Genomic DNA, 18082 nt, shown 5'->3' on the forward strand with positions numbered 1-18082 from the left:
ACGCCCCCCGCCCAAAAGGGTTTACCGGGAGGATCAGGGCACCCGACCGAGTGGTCGCCCCTTTCCATAATTATTGGAACAACAGCTGAAATAGAACTTAATTGGAACCAGAATATCCCCACCCTATTACCTGTTCCAGAAGAGGATGTAAAAGAAGGTTCTCTAAGTATTATCAGAAGGATCTGAACCACCTTTGAAATATTTTGGAAAAGAAGAGGAGTGGGAGAGTGTCAGAAGTGAAATGCACCCTGGACACAGCCAAACAATTCTGAAACTGGGAAGATCTGGTGCTTTTCCAGTAGAATAGGAGAAAAGTAAAGTTTTTCTCGTTTTCCCTTTAAGCCAATCCACTTTTTCTGCTACTAAGGGAGAGAGCACAATCATTCCTCCTGCTTCAATTGAAATAGACTAAAATTTCCAGGACCACTTCTAAAAACACAAACATATTTCTTGAATACAGCAGGAGGATGAGTTGGTGAAAGACAACCTAAATTAAAGGAATATCAACGAAGATAAATTAACAATATAATCAAAGAAGATATTGCCAGAGACACACAACATGCAGGCAGTACGAATATCAAATTCGGTCTTTATCCTTTCTAGTAAGTGTTTCACTGATTTAGATCTGTCATATCAGGTTCAGAGACAATCTTAAAGATGTAGCCCAGTTATTGAATTCAAGCAAAGATGACGAGGTAGAGACAGTTTAAATAAATTGTAGGTCCAGCCCAAAACCAGGAAGAGTAATCATAATCCCGACCTCACATTACAACGTAATTTTCTCTGAAGCCCTTTTAAGAGGTCCAGGAAACTAATGAGACACAGTAATCTTCAAAGAACGAGTTCAGTATAATCAAAAGTAAGTTTGATGGATTTAGTTTGTAAATTGAGCTATTTTCTAGTAATCTCAGCTGTGGAAGAAAAGCTAGGATGTTGATGAGGATGGCAGGTCAGCCAGTTTACACCTAAATACAGCAGCCTGGTCTTCATCAGCTCAATGGGGTACTTGTACCTGCTTCCACAGAGGGACGACTGGAGGCCCACTAAGACCTGAATCAGGCCCTTAATCTCCAAGGCTAATTTGACTGATTTGTGATGTGAGAACAAGGTCAAGAAACCTACATTGTGCATCTTCTGCAAGAATGTATAGGAGCGTGTAAAGTCAGAGAAGGGAGGAATGCCTACCTTTAACAGCATATAGGTTAGTGTTCACATATTGGGTGGGTAGAAATCAAGAATGGGTGTACAGAGTAGAATTGCGAATAGAGATAAGGGGTAGCAAGAAAAGCTGAAAGGAGTGCAATAGTAGCAGGCTAATTCCTTATGGTAAAATAGTTTATTCAGGAAAAGGCTAGCAAAATGTTTAATGTCAGAAGATGTTAAAATAAGTCCTATGAGTACCAATATCCTGGGAATGCTTAGAAAAAAAATATGTTTATGCATATTTTTGAACAATCAATGACAGATATAATATTAATATGAAGACACTTCTGGATAAGAGATTCAAGGATCTTTTGAAAATTGATACTTGGATACCGAATACTTATTATTTCAATGCCACAACATAGCAAAAGCAATAGCGGTTGTAAACTGGACACATTGCTGTTTCATTATGGGAAATGTAATAATGAACAAAACTTGTATATTGCTTAAGTTATCAGTTAGGAAGGAATCAATACAACTGATAAATGGAAATGATTATACCTTCTGTATAGGAGTTAATTCAGGAATTAGGCAAACTTTATAATCAATTGGTGTTGGCATTTTCAATTTTTCGTTTCTTTGAAATGTAAAGAGGGTGGGATTATGCTCCTAGACCACTCCCATGTGTGTTTATTTGCTTTTCAGCACATTTAGAAATTGGACAAGTCATCAAAACATTTTGGAGAGTAACTATCTCACTGCTAGCTGGATCAAACACCCAGATATTGGGTTTAACTTGGGATCCTGGTCACCAAATGATTAATATGTAATTAAAGAAAACAAAAAAGAATAAAGCAAATTTAGAATTATCAGATGTTTAGAACATAACAGCTTCTGAATCTTTAATCCAGAAGTTTAAATACCTTGAGAGAGGAGATTACGTAGATTCAGCCAAAGAAGGAGTTACTAAATAACCAGGATGCATTCCAGAAAATCTTGAGAAATAGACTAAAATATGAAAATGTCTTACACACAGAGTTAGTAAGATGTGTTGTAAACTCAATAAAGAAACTAAGGAATACTCAAACAAGTATAATAGAAGAAACCACTCATATTGCAGACATCTTTAAAGATTACTATCAAGATTCATATCAACTGGTCTTGATACGATGCATAAGCGATCAGATTCCCTTCCGATATGCAGTACATTTAGGGCCTGATTTAGATCTTGGTGGAGGGGAAGACAGATATCCTGTCTGTCGTATTACAATCCCATTATATCCTACGGCGGATGGGATATTCATCTTTTTTGTGATGGAGTATTCCATCCACCAAGATCTAAAAAAGGCCCTTAGTTACACTGGAAAACAAAATCACATAAAATGAATCCAGCCTTGCATAGTTGGGGTTATAAAAGGTTAGACAGTCTCTCAAATTTGAAAACACACAACAGATGATGATGTGATTCCTTTGGAAATCTATAGCGTCTATCAGTATGCATTTGATCAACAGTTAAAAGGTTGTTAATAAGATACATTGCCAGTGCTGCAACTCTGCTGTAACTGGAAACGTGGTGATACCTCCAAAACCAGGAAAAGACCATGAAAACTACAGCTCACAGTGCCCAAAAAATTCAGATTATATGACTCTAATGAAGAGATTTGTAACCCAAATGGCAGACATGATCCACAAGTACATTTTTCCAAACCAGACAGAGTTTATCAAAGAAAAGGGATTAGCAGCAAACGCGCTCTATTAAAGGGAAGCAATTGATTTTTTTAATAGGAGTAAAGGTGTGTTTTACCAACTAGTTCCATGATGCAGCTATGGAGTTAAGATTATTATTGGCACTGATGAGAACTGGAAGGGCCATGGTGTTGATTAGGGTTGGCATTATTAGTGGAGTTACATAAAAACTCCACGAGATACTGCAGAGTTCTGCAAACGATTGGACTTAAGCATGTCATCCTGCCTGCACTGATTTTCAGCACTAGGAGCTGGTGGACTGAAAATCATGACAAACGTCACCACGCGGCTTGTCAGAGGGAGCTGCTTTTGATTTAATCACAAGCACCACTTACCACCCAAGTTGGAGGAAATCTCATCGGGTGCCAGGGAACACTAAATCTCACTTGCACTCACCAATTTGCTATTGGGTAAACTCCACTATGCAGCAGTTGGTGGAGTTTGGCCGAAATGTATGGATAACGTGGAGTGGCCAACATTATCACCCACTCTTACTGTTGATGAGATGGTGAAGGTGATTTATGATCGTTATTCTTTTTCCCAAGTATTCATTCAACTTGAGAAGTAGATGCATGTGGGAGAGGTTTGGGATGTCAGTGCTAGGAGCACTAACTCAAACTCTGCTGTAAATCCAGCAGGTTATTGAATAAAGGTACAATAATGGGAAAGTGTACATAATGATGGCAGTTGTAATTTTTGGAGTATTTTCTTTGTACGCCATTGAAGGCATGAGAGCTGAACCGGATAAATTAACAGAACCCTTCCTATGGCTTTGAAGTAAGGATACCTAAAGCAGAGACCTAAAATGAAGAGAAATTCATGACAAATATTTCAGTAGCAGCTTTTAGACTAGAAGCTTTTCAGTCTCCAATATTATATTTACTGAAAAAAATATTTTTGCTTCTGACACATTTTGAGATGCTTTAAGACTGTAAACAGATGGCATTTGTAATACACGATAGACAGCATGCAATCCAAACATTGTCCGTGAGAAGTTCAGCATGATACTATGAATTTTAGCAGCTGGGTATTGTGCTTTGTTTCTGACACATTTTGAGATGCTTTAAGGATTGCAAACAGATGGTATTTGATACACATGATAGACAGCATGCAATCCAAACATTGTCCGTAAGAAGTTCAGCATGGTACAGGAATGTTAGCAACTTGGTATTGTGCTTTGTTTCATCATGACATGAGCCACAACCTATCTCTCACACCTGGATTCTTCATAATATTACTGAAATAACACTGAAACTAACACCTTAGTTGATCTACACTTATGCGGGCCACTCCATTTCAAGTAAATTACTCATGTAAGTGATCTTAAAACTTTGACTCAGATGATTGTTAGTGCAAATCATGACAGTGAACCAATGCACCCACATTCTATTTAATCAATACATTCCTGCTTATGGATGTATGAATTAAATGCTCATGTTTTGTGGTAGACTTTTTTTTAAAGAATTATAATAAAATATTTTTTACTGTCTCTGAAATATTTACAAAACAGAATAATTTTTTGTATAAACATGTGGTGCAGCACAAACATTGCCCACCCTTTATACGTTACAGGCAATTAAGAAACACACACTATGAAACTGCTCTAAGCATATGATTCTTGTATGGTTTAATAAACTAATGAAAGTATTGCATTTGACATTATTAAAGAGTGCCTTCTCTGTAGGATCAGAGAGCTTCCTCATATAAATGTTTTACCATAATTAGGTGTGACTAATAAAGAACCAACCTTGTTTAGTAGATAGTGTACTCACCATAGTGATGAAATGTGACTTTTCTAATGTGTTTGCTACTGCACGTGAATAACATTTATGGAGTTGAAACTATGATTTAAACCATCTTCATATATGTAGAATGTAATTGTGTAGAAACCATAAAAGATTTATGGAATGGGTGCATTACTGTCCCATATATTTGATTACAGTTTTAGATCTCAGTCATACTTGCAGCTGCCTATTTTAAAGATTTGCTGAATATTACATGTAGTTTGAAACCTAAAGCATAGGAACAAATACTTATTTGTGTTTAAATGTGCACATGCATATTAAATGTGCACCATTGAATTCAATATTTAACTTGTCATGAGTAGGCTTGTAATTCAGTATGCTGCATAAAGTTGATTTAATTTTTCTGCTAACTCAATATTCCTTGCAGGAATTCACAAGTATTGTTAGTTGTGAAAAAGATACATTACTGAACTGGAGTTAGGGGGAAAGACCCTGTGAAAATGAATTTAACAAAGGTATACGGAGAAAGAGGTGCTAACTTAATGAACTGTCTTACAGTTGTTACCATCTACGTGTGTCTGAGGGAGAGATGTTGTTCCCATGTCCAGTGTTTGACAAACTAGCATTGCTGCAGTCTGCAACTTTAGGGATTTGACAAGTACGATGGACCCTTGATGGTGGCAGTTACCTAATAGACTTTGCCAGTTATAATATACCATTTCCCTTGGACTTCTGCTAAGATGTTTTTCAGATCTCCTCCTACCGTTTACCCCAGCATATTTCTATTCAGACACCTTCCTTGAGTCCCTAATATATTCTGAATGGAACTTGAGAGGTGTTATACCTCAATTCTTCCCTGATTCTTGCTTATGTGTGGCTTAGGCTAGCTTTTATTGCTGACCCATGGAAGACTCTTGATCGAGCTTCTGAGATGCTAAAGCTTACCTACCTTATTTCTTTTTGATGTGACCTGTCTTCCTTTACTTACCTGATTTAGTAGGGTTCATTTTCCAAACCATCCTCTGGATTTTGAACCTCTTAATTAGTAATCTATAAGAGAGAGAACCTTGGATAAATCTCTGAGCACCAGGTTTTGATGCTGTTGTGCTGCAGTGCAGTTGCCTGTGTATTTAATACTAATGCAACTTCATTTCTTCTGGTGTTTGGGAATTCCAGTTGTTATTCTGTGTCTTTATAGCAGGGTGCTGCCAGTGGTGTATTTGAACTTGACTATTTGTAATACATCTTCTTAAACCAAGCTGGCGATTCCTAGTCCTCATTGCATAGCCGAATGGGTTGCACTGTTATTTGGATTTGATTGATGTTAATACTAACTCCCATCACCTCTCAGTTGGGGAAAAAGCTCTATCAGAGGACCAGCGGTAAGCAAGGTAATGTACTTCATCACATTAATACTTGCAATCTATTTAATACTAAATCTAATGCTTATCCCCTTGGTCAATGCTTCCTTTTCATGTGTGGATGAGGGCACTCTGCGTGGTTAGATTGCAGTCTGCTATTCAATTGATGCCCCTAGACACCATTATTTTGTGGATTTTTATGCATTTTAAGCCCTATAGGAATTTGCACAGGTTCTTAATGAATAGAAACTTTTAATCAATAGAAAGAAACAGATTATAATGGTGTTGTGTTGCGTTGTGTTATGTGATGTTATGTTATCCTATGTTATGTATATTTATGTAGGGCAGTTTACCACCTGTTAGGGTATCCAGGAAATGGAGCAGGCATATAGGCATGGGACAAACGGTGTAGGAAGCAAGCCTTGGAAAATTAGTTGACAAGCCATTTCTTCAGCTTCTTGCGTAGTTCAAGAAGTGAGGAAGATGCCCTGAGTTGTAGAGGTAGGTAATTCCAAGTTTTGAGTTCAAATTAGAAGAATGCTAGAGCTACCTTTCATCTTTTGTAGACACTGGGATTGCAATTGAGAGTAAGACTGAGCGCTGGTGTCTGGTGGGTTGCTGGAAGTGAAGGCAGTATGTTGGTTCAATGTTCAGTGATTGTATGTATGCATGAGGAAACAATGTAATCTATGACTGTACTGTGCAAACAACTGAATAGTCAAAGTATTTGTAGTATCCTGCACTCTGCAGTATCTGATAACGATAAGCAGGAACATGTTATCTGAAGGTGGGGTGGATTCACATGGTCTAAAGTCATAATGTCAGCAAATTAAGATACTCTCAATGAACGATATTAATGCTCTGCCTATAAGGACATGTGGAAGTCTAGATTGTTAGGCACTGGCTACAAACTTATTACATGAAGCCCACCATTCAGTTCCCAGCAATTTTGTATAAAGCAAAGATTCACAACTAACCAAGAGCTGAATGCTCAAAGCAGTTGTAATTTCTCTAAAAACAGACATTTTTCATAAGCCTAATCAAAAAGTGATTAGATGTAGAAAACTGAGACCTAAAGCCATAAGTGATATATTAACGTGTCTACTTTATCATTTCCATTAGTTCATCAATGTATAAAACTGCCATCAAGTATAAACAAAAAATGATTTTTAATCCGTTTGAACATAATGAGGATGCCTCAGGTTCATGAACATGTATTCTGCGAGCCGTGACTTCGTCTATGAAGCAATCTTTTTCTTATTGAAATGCTTTGCCCTACATCAAAGTGTTAGGAAAGCAGCATAACGCTTCCTTCATGGCTGGTGATGGACTATAAAGCCTGCATACAACGTCTTTCTTTTTACACCCTTTCAAAAAGCAATTTAACTAAATAAATGACTAAATACATAATACATAAAAAATATAAAATACCTAATTACACACAATTCTCCTATGTATGGAAATGTTGCCATCATTATGGCTCTCAAATACCCTTCATGTGAACCTTAAAGGATATTATGCTTCAGAAATGTAATTTAAAGCAGTTTGCAATTTTGTTTTAGCGATGTCAATTATTATTTAACAATGCAAAAGTAATACCTCTAGAGTATGCTGTGACTGTTTAAACAGACGTTTCAGCACAGTCTATTTCCAGTAGATCAATATTAAGGACTGCTCTGTGTAAAAGAAAAATACCTCTGGAAAGCCTCCTTAAGGAGGTAATCTCCTAGTACCCATTTTTAGATTTGTAAGGTAAGGTTTATAGCTTGACAGGGCTACCATAGGCTTTTATCTTTCTGGTGCTTTTAAAATGTGTATTTTGATGGAGGTTTTTTGTTACACCTATTCCTTACAACGCTTTCAAACTGCAAAACTATAGTTTAAAGTGATCAGTAAAAAGACCTATTGTCCTTACCCTGCAAGCTTTGCTCCACAACAAGCATGCAATACATAGAACAGATAGACGTAAAGTGGATTGAGCTGGGATCTCAGATGTGAAGTCAGTGCGCAAGAGAAATCATAAGGCGGAGTTCATGGAAATGTCGGAGGCGCAACTTAAGGGGACTCTGCAGGTGACTTGTAGGAACTTGTAAACAATTAGATGGCGGTTTAGGTGTATACGAGTTCATTCAAGAATTATGTGACCTGAATGTAATTTTGATTCACAAATGGTGGCGTCTGTTAAATCCTTCCGCCTAAGATTTGGTGGTGTGGGGAGCAGGTATAGTAGAATGCCAAACGGGACAAAGGGGGTCGGAGTTTTACATTAGCAGCATTTACTGCTCTGAAGTTGACTTAATTGGGGTTTCTCGCAAGGGGGCATTAGGAAGGCTCTTTATGAAATATATGTGCCCCTTTTACTAGAAAGCATTGTGTTTGTCCCCCTAAGCTAGGTTTGCAGAGGCTGCTCCCGTAGGGGTCTCGAGAGCTGGCGCCATCACCAGCACCGTGCCCCCCCGGCAAGCTAGTGGGGGCCGCGTTTGGCGCGAAAAAGACAAAGAGGCCAGAAGAGGCTCCCCTTCCCCCACGGCAGCCTCCGGGATAGCACCAACACCCCCAGCCTATGGGGATGCAGGGCGGGATAAAAAAAAACCCAATGGAAGGGGAGGAACTCCCTGGAGGCGAAGGCGAGTCGGGGGGGTACATAACCACTGCTCCCCCTGGCAAGCTCCTTTCTCACGGAGCGGGGGAGCAGCAACAACGGCGGAGCCCAATCTTGTACCTGGGATGATCCAGCCGTGAAAGTTACAGGAGGCGAAGCTCTGTCCGGGCTACATCAGGGGGAAGAAAACAACCAGGTAACCCGGTGCTCCCCGGGGAGGCAGAGTCTGACCAGAATCCAGCGCAGGGAACTCCCTGAGCATGGGAGCACAAGTGGCGTGGAAGCAGGACCAGCCCGGCGTGGAAGCAGGACCAGGCCCCCCCCCCAAAAAAGAGCACACACATGACCGGCGCCTGCAGCCTGAACGGCGGCGCCAGGGAAGATTAAGCGTGACCAGGCCATAGGTGGCTGTATGCCGGAGGACCAAGGAGGCTGCACATTCGGTGGAACAGGTGCGGGGAAGCCAAGGACCGTCGACCTGCGAGCAGCCGATGCAGGAGGTGGCAGGCCGTTCGCCCCCGAAGTAGCGCAATCATGTCCGGCGCCTGCAGCCGGAACGGCAGCGCCATGGATGACGGTATGGAGTAAAGCTGCCCTGCCAGCAGACAGGGCAAATCCGAATGGGCAGGTCTCGTACCACGCAGGGGTCAGACCGGGCGAGGATGCCCCTGAAGCCTCGTGGTCCGCAGAAGGCAAGGTAAGCAAGGGCGCAAAACTGGGACCCCCCACCAGCAAAAAGCGGCAGGCAGTGCGAGGAGGGGGGGAGGGTTAACATCTACTCCCGACGGGAACCCTGAAAACAGGTCCGAAACTCTTCAGGGCGCAACGATCGGCCATAGAGGGGGGGGTAGAAGACCCACGGCTAAGCCTCGGGGCTTTGGGATACTGTTAACCTGCTCCCCGCCACCGCACAGCGACATTCCTGACCCCAGCCATTACCTTGCCTGCCCGAAAAAACCTACCCACCAGGAGGAACGAGGGCTGGGCGATTGCTCCAGCTTTGGCGGGTTTTGCCTCAGGTTCTCTCAAAGGAGATTACGTATTTGCAATGATATGCTAAACAGTGACACGATGGCCGTATGAGGCAAGGCTAACCAATGATGTTTTTCTTTTCCACGGGTCAAGTTTGCGTTATTTGAACGTGCATAGATAAACTGGCGAGAGGCGGCATTGCGAGAAATCATGCTAGAAGTCCCACACTGGAAAGCATGTTTTACTGTGTCGAAAGGGGTACATGCCAATGGAATGGTTTCAGCGAGCTCAGGAAGGTTAGGGCACACATGAGGCTCCCGGAGTGTGCGTGGCTAAGTTCGCGCAGCAGACTGTTTTAAGGGCTAAAGAATGTTGAAGGGACTCGCAGTGCATGGTGGCGTCGCCGCGAGGCTAAGCGGAGAGGTTTCTTACCTATGAATCAGGACGCACATCACTCAAGCGGCGAGAGGCCAGGCAGAAACTAACCAGTGGTGTGCTTCGGCAACACAGAAAATGACATACAACTTAATGGGGGTAAAAAATGTAAAACCATGTTTTTAGGCTATTTGACGTTCCCTGGAGCATGGTGTTTCGCAGTTTCAGACCAAGTGGGAGGCAGACAGGCTGCTTAGCTATGAGTCAGGACGACATCACTCCAGCCGGCGAGAGGCCAGGCAGAAACGAATGTTCAAAAAACAAAACAAAAAAAAAACGAAGTACGTTGGGGCGAAGACACAGGATGCTCCCTGGAGCAGGGCGTTTAGCAGTCTTAGACCAAAGTAGGAAGCAGACAGTGCTCCCCATAGCACACCCGATACCGTCCGCACCTCCGGAGTGCATTACAGGATGGCTAAAAGTATACCTTCGGATGCGCGACGTCGCATTTCATGATGCCCGACACTGTTGGTGGGTCACAGAAGGTTACAAGTATCGCGGGGCACAGGGATATTAGAACACTTTTTCTAGTTATCCTAGCCCCACGAGACACTTTGACACGCCAGCAAGTTACAGTGGTAGGAACAGAGACTGTGTCCTAGGGCACAATTCTTGAAGCGTGCAAACTGTATTATATATATCCCTGACGTGACAAAACACCACGTTTCCAGACAGTTCAGGCCTGAAGGTTTAAATATACTATGCACCGGCAGTTGGCGGGTGCATCACGGTGATACCGCACTACACAGTGTTTGTATAATCAACACCCTGGCCTGGTTTGTCCCGCGACTACCGTGTGCACTACTAAGGATCACACTTATAAGGTTACACCGGTGCCTCAAATTTTTATCACCCTAGACAAAATAGTGTACTCAGTCGCATCGTCTCCGACAGAACGAAGGCGGTGCTTGGGCCTCTGATGGAGCTGCCCGTCTTGCTAAAGTATTGCGCACACCCAGGATCTATGAGGCCATATGCTGGCGAGAGCAGTTCGCTCCGGCAGGCTGTCAAGCGGTTTGCATCTAGGGTTTCGAAGTATAGAGGAGCAAATCTCTTAAAAAAAAAAAAGCATTGGTAGTTCGGCCATCCTTATGCATATAGCCAATATAGGCCCTGCAAAGACTTTATTGAAAAGAGCGACTGGTTGCGGTGAGTGTTCGGATGTCTGTTTCAAAACAAACTTAGCATTCTAAGAAATTGTGTAAAACATCAAATCACCAGAACTGTTGTTTCCGACGTTATTTCAAAAAAGGAAAAAAAAAAGGCAAAACGGTAACGCGAGTCACTGCAAACTCTACGTTTTACAGCTGCAGTTCCCCTGATCTAGCACCCTGAAGTGGGACAAACATCTGCAAGTACAGGGTGATGTTCAGCCCGGTGTAAAAGGCCGCCCGAGAGAAATGCGGTGTTGACCAGGGCGGCACTAACAAATAATGACGTATTCCGTTGATGCTATTGTCCTCCTCAGAGTGGCACTAAATACACTAATTTTTGGGTGCTATTCTCACTAAATACACTAATTTTTGGGTGCTATTCTCGCGCACACTACTGTGTTACAGCACGGGGAGACCCCTGAATCCCGGAAGGCCCCGGTGTCATGACCCGGGAACTGAGGAAGGCTCTCCGAGCAGAGGGTGGGTTCTGTCATGAGGGGGTGAGGTTCACGCGCCACTGGTCGATCTTCCCCTGACAAACCACCATCCACCCCATCGATTAGCCCTCGGCTGCAAATGATTGGCTTGTATGATTTGTTTACAAATCGAATAAAAGCTTTTGAAAAATTGAATTGATTGGCAGCCGGGAACTAACGGGGTGAGCATAAGGCTTTCCCATCCCCATTGACGCTTCCATTAGTCCTGTTGGTGCCTCACAATGGATGGGGGCTCTGGGATCCCCTAAAAGAGCATCTCAGAACGCTGCTGTGGGGATGGGGCAACTAGACGGCGCAATGGCCCAGAAGTACGGGCTCATGGCCGGCTTGGCGGTGCTGGCTCAAGGTTTAGGAGCCCTGTGGTCGCAATGCCCGGCTTCCCCACCCGTCTCTTGGGGGCGTGAGCCACGGGCTTAATTTGCAGCACCATAACCAGCTTAGAACCACAGTGGATGGCACAGTGCTCAGCGTGTGCCATTTATGGGGTCTGGGGCAGTGCTTGAAATGGGTAGGTCCAGTTCGGTCCTAAGTGCCTGCGCTCTTAATTTGAAAAGGAGCGTACCTGCTGCTCTCGGCACTGCTGCAATACATTTATTGGGAGAGTACCGGCACTTCTCAGCAGCAAACCCGGACTAAGAATCAAGTATCCGCACTTCTATATTACCATTAAAAGCTCAGGTCTTTTTGGCCCAGAACAAGTCCAAGAGTGCCGAAAAGAAAAAGCAAAAGATGGAAAATCTGAGAGAACACGGCACTGAACAGGACACGCCTGCACTGTCTAAGGGCGGGACAGCAAATGGACAAGGGTAGTGTCAGCGTTTTGGGCAATTGTTATAACAGCTCATCAATACGTCGGCCAATAACTGGTGTGCCACCCAATCAGCGATGGGATACTAGGGCCAGGCTTTTCCATTTAGTATCCGGTAGACAAGGCAAAAACAAAGGAGGAGAGTGGGGTTTCCCCAAAGGGATATACAAAGGGTCCCCCCCCCTTAAAGTTCCTTGGGCGGCTAGCACACGGAGATCCCTCAGTGGAATCTGAGTAGTTGGGGTTAAGGGAAGCACACAGTGGATGGCACTTTTGGCCACGGAGGAGAACAGGCACTGCCAATGGTGTATGGTATCCACATACATTCGTGAGGGCACTTGGAAAGGCTGTGGATTTAAAAAAGAAAAAGAAAATAAAGGAAAATATAATACACACCCAAGTGGAAGTTCTGGTGTATGTCTAGCAAACAAGAGGACCTATGAGGTCCACTGATCGATACTCTGGTGAGCAGCACAGAAAGGAATATGGCCTAAAACGCCCCCATGTCATGTAAAGCGCAGAGGGGTGCAGGGTCCACCTTTTTCAAAGAGCGGTCCATGGTCCACGTATTTCAGCGACATAGGCAGGAAGTAAGTTCTATCGCATTTGAAATTACTCCCGTTTAGAATTGAGGCTCTCCCAAGCGGCAACAGAATGCTGCTTATATCCAGTAAAAAGATGGACGCCCAGCCTAATGACGGGAACAGGGCAGGCTAGGCCAGCACAGGGCAGGGTCCTGTAGCTAAACCCAGGGGTCCTGTCGAGGCTGGCCAAAGCGGTGACAGATTAGGGCAGCAGTCACATTGCATAGGGCCCCCGTGATGGCCTTTCTGAATAGGCCTTGGCTTCTACTAACAGCTGCTGGTAGCCCTCAGAGACTTGCGGGCCGACACGGCTTGGCACCCGGAGGTGCTGATCATCCACCTAAAGGGTAAGGATTTAGCCAGGCTCACAGAAGAAAAAAAACCAAAAAAAACGCCTACACAAAGTACGGAGAGACCTCACGGTCACAGCAAGGGTGCTCAGGAAGACCGCAATGGTCTGGTTAGAGCTGATCAGTAGGCACGAAGGGCACTGGGCGGACTCTTAAAAAAGCAGTTGAGAAGTCTCGTAAGAAACTGAACTTCGCGCAGTGAGGAAAGTCTGCAGAACAAAGAGTCTGGCGACTGGCAGGCATCTATGCCAAAGAGAGGAAGTGCACCTGTCTAATAAAGGCATGGCTGTGTTGGAATAGCCTTTTGGGGCACCATATGGTCAGAAAGTGGCAAGTGACTGAGTATAGGGCATAGTTGGGGGGAGCTGCAGGGAGACGGAAGCCTCCCGGACGGCGTGGCATAGAACTACGCTGATATTGGTTGGTACGGAGGCACACCGGAGGGTGGTGTGCCAGAATAGGTCCACTCACCTTCAGATGCCGCACGGCTGGGTGAGTTGGCCTAAGGACAGGTGGGTAGGACCACCCACTCTGGGATGCCTCACGGCTGGGTAACGTGGCCTACCGAATGGGGGGGTAGCAGACGGAGACGGCGCTCCCAGCCCAGCCCCCGCCGGACGGCAGGGCACAACAAAGTCGCACAAGGTAGCGAGATGGCCTAACTCCGGGACAGAAGCTACTCCCTACCCGTGCAAACGGGGCGCAAAAAATCTAACCTACCAAAGGAAAAGACCCAGAAGGGCCAAGAGACAATACCAGGAAGTTTTAGATGACATAGCATGATTGATGCAAAGTATAAACATGTTTCCTTGTATTCCTAATAAAACTGCGGCCAACAAATGACCACCACAAGACAAACGTGTGCGTTGGCGTTCTTTCATAATAAGGAATACAGCATGGGGGTATGTACAACATACAAGAGGGAGTGGGGCAGAGGGCGAGGGTTATGAATATGTACGTGTGTTTTTTATTTGGATTTTCACCAACCGAATTGGAGGACAAGCAGGCGCTGGTTGTAGATGGAGGGGGCAGGTGGGAACATACCGTGCTGGCCTTGGTGATGTGCAAACTCCCATAGGGTGCAAATATCTGCAGTATCAGTGAGAAGATTATTGAGGTTGTAGTAGGAAAAGTTGAATGCAGATCCTTTATTTATATCTCTTTCATTTTTAACCAAAGAATCAAAGCAAGTATGTATTTATTGTTGAAAGCCCACACCTTTGTTTCCGTGACATAGAGGCCAACATGTAGAGTATTCACTGAGGGCAAAAGTGCTGCAGCAACAAATGATGGACTGCATGCTGAATGAATCAAACATTCACCCCCCAGTCAAGAGATCTGGGTTCGATCAATCGTAATCATGCTTTTCAGGACGCCTTTGAGTTGAGGGGGCCAACGGCTGCTTCTTTTTGCCCCGCACCTCCTGCAACACCCTGGTGAGACCTTCAGTCCCTGGGTACTTCTATCACTGGCATAATGGGGAGGTGCAGCCTCTTACCCCGCGCCTGTAAGAACCCAGAAGAGACCGGGCTTGGCCAGCCCCATGAGGACTACTGAACAAGGTACTGGGTGCACTGGGGACACCATGCACATATCCTCCTACTGGTTGAAGGACACTTGAGCGCTCAAGTGTGTTTCCTTGTTCCATCACCCATCACAAAGTCGTAAAATCACCAGGGGAGGCATGGGCAAAAGGAAAGCTGTGAAGGGGGACAGAGGTGGCCCACAAGATTCCTTAAAAATCGAAGAAAATCCTGAGGCATTCAGGGGGGAATTTTGTCAATGATTTGCGTGTAAAGTGCGAGCAACACCAAACCCTGCCTCCAATTTAAAAGTGTCTCTAGTGTGCGGGAGCCCCTTAGTAACTAGGCCCTTTCCAGATATGTTTAGGATATGTTTAGGAAAGCGAACGCACACAGCCAAACACCTGAGCTATCAGTAATAGCCACCAAAGGATTGCAAAATGTACTTGGGAACCCAGCCTCTGACCAACACCTCCCTGAACTTACATGTAGTATTATATTTTTACCTCTATTAACCTTACCAGAAGCAACTATTGATTTAGATGAGAAAGAGGGTAGCGGGGAGCCTCTTCATTGGCAAGTGAGCCAACACTGTCTAACACGGAGGTCTCTAACAGCATTCTTGATCTATTTTTGGAAATCAAAGCCCTCCAGTGTACAATAGGAGTGCTCACGGGACTGATTAATTGGCTGCTTGAGAGGGTAGTGGGAATTAGTGATCTAGCAACACTGCCGGTCATAAACCATAAATCCCTCCCCCATAAACTCCAGATCCCACTCCACACAGAGAGGGCTGTGGAGTTGTTGCACGCACCTTGGCTGTAACTAAGCCACACCGAGGACTACTGGCTGCCCAAGCTACACCATTGCATGCTAGGACACCCCAGATCCATTTTCACTTTCTGGAGAAGTCTTAGGTAGGGACCTGCCAGTAAACTATCTTGGAAGCGAGTGTTGAACATCCAGGTTAAAATCATTTCTCTAGCCACACCATAAAATATTTATGAATAATGTACCTAAATACAGCAATCAGGTGAGACGTGGGGATGAGGAAACACTTAAAAATAAATCAATTCATTGGATTAGACACGTAAGAGGGTGTAGATCCGTGATAAGGGACGACATTTTGATAGTTAGGAGATGTATTATACCCAATAGCCCTAGTGACTCAGTAGAACTAACCGTGGCAGACGGCAGGCTTGTACACAACCTAATAGCCGTAGACACTAGGTCATGCCCCCCTGCAACTTCCAACATTCAATTTAAATGACAGATGAGCTACAATCCACTGTTATGCATTTCTAATCCTCTTTTCACTGAGTCTAACCAAGTGTCATACTTGGTGCAAAACGATGACTACAGCATAGACCAGTCCCGGCAGATATAGAAACCTGTGTTTATAAGTCTCCTCCAAACACATGTCTTCCATAGCTAAGCAAACCAATTTCACCAGAAACCTCTAGGGTTTATAAAAAACGAATGGATTCACCTAAAATGCTGAGGCCAGGAATATAGGTTCACACCCAAACTTTAGTAACCTCCACCTCCAACCCAATGTCCTCCAAAGGTGCCATGCCGGTAGACCTTCCTCCCACTAGTTCTCAATCCCTAATAAGACTCCATTTGCTTAAGTTGGTCTTGCAGAACGTGGTGGGGTTAGAAGGAAATTGTGCCCAGTGGGTAGATTTTGTCAACCTACAAGACATTTGCATTTTCCAAGAAACTTGGACAGACAGACAGAAAGCGTTCTGAAGGTCCCTAGCAAGGGCCTCATCCCCCTTAGACCACAGCTATGGGGTCTGGAGGGAACACATGGTGTCAGGCGTGGATCTTTAAAAATAGGTCTTTTTCAAAAGCAGCTTGTTATGTGGCCCTTTTCTGGGCTGTAGTACAAGCTGCAATTAAAAAAAAAGCAAATTTCTGACCGCTGTGCTGGTGGTCACTTGTTATACGGGGGGAACCGCTGAGTACTAGTCAGCCGGTTCCACTACCACTGCGATGTCGGTCGGACCAGCATCGTAATGAGCCCCTGCATATTGTAAAAAAATAATTACACTAATGCTGCTCCATACTCTACCGAAAACACGCTACATTGCAATTCTAAAAAATAACAAAGAGTTTAAAATAAACTTACCTTAACCAAAGAAAAGCAACGCCTGACCACAACCTTCCTTCTCCAGCAATGACCGAAAAGGAAAACAACAGCAATAGAATACAAAATGCAGTTACTGAGAAACAAATGCCTGCCTAATAACACTTGAAAAATACTATTTCCCATTCAAATGAATAGAAAAATAAAATAAAAATAAAAATATTGTTATTAAGGCCCCTATTAGGACTTTTGGCAGTGCGGGGGTGGGTGGTCTGCCACCAGGCGTCCTCGGATGCCAAGAGTCGCTGCTGCCCGCCTGCCAGATTACTACAGGTGGGCGGCAAATTCTGTTCAACTCGCGGAAGATACAGATATATTTAAAGCAGGAGCCAGAGTATAAGCTCAAATTCTGAAACGCATTAGTCAGCCCAAAAACCTTGTGAGCTCGGTCGAGGCTGATCAGGTGAGCTTTCACCTATATCTACTGTCGTAAATTAACTGTAATCCTTGATGGAGGTCTTTGCATCCATGACTTTCTCGAGCGCTGTCCCCGTGTAGTTCCTGTGACCAGGCCATGGCACCCCCTCTTCCCATGGTAAGACCGGCCCTCTGTCTTACGGAGCTGGAGCTGCTGGGGATCCGCGGGTGATGAGATGAAAACTTCATGGTAACAGTGCGACCAGCCCCCTCTGTCTCTTCTCTCTTACTGTGTGTGGGAGTGTGTACCTGTTTTAAATTATAGTACTAGTGTGCAAGATTGGCATGTGTATTGCTGTGTTTTCACCTCCGGGCATGTGTGGTTCTCTGTGTATATGTCTGACTGTGTTCATGTGCTTATGTATAGTGTGAGTGTATTTCTGGGTTTTCACCTCTGAGTATGTGTGGTTCTCTGTGTATATGTCTGACTGTGTTCATGTGACTTTGTATAGTGTGTGCTTATATTTGTGTTTACGTAGTCATGCTGAGGGAATTAGAGGGGTGTCTTTTCTCCTGTTATTTTATAGTGTGAAGCTGTTATTTTGAGTTAGACAGGAAAATGGTTGCAGTCCACATGCAACCTCAATAACAGC

The sequence above is a fragment of the Lissotriton vulgaris genome, chromosome 11, assembly GCF_964263255.1.
Source record: "Lissotriton vulgaris chromosome 11, aLisVul1.2, whole genome shotgun sequence".
Lineage (NCBI taxonomy): Eukaryota > Metazoa > Chordata > Amphibia > Caudata > Salamandridae > Lissotriton > Lissotriton vulgaris.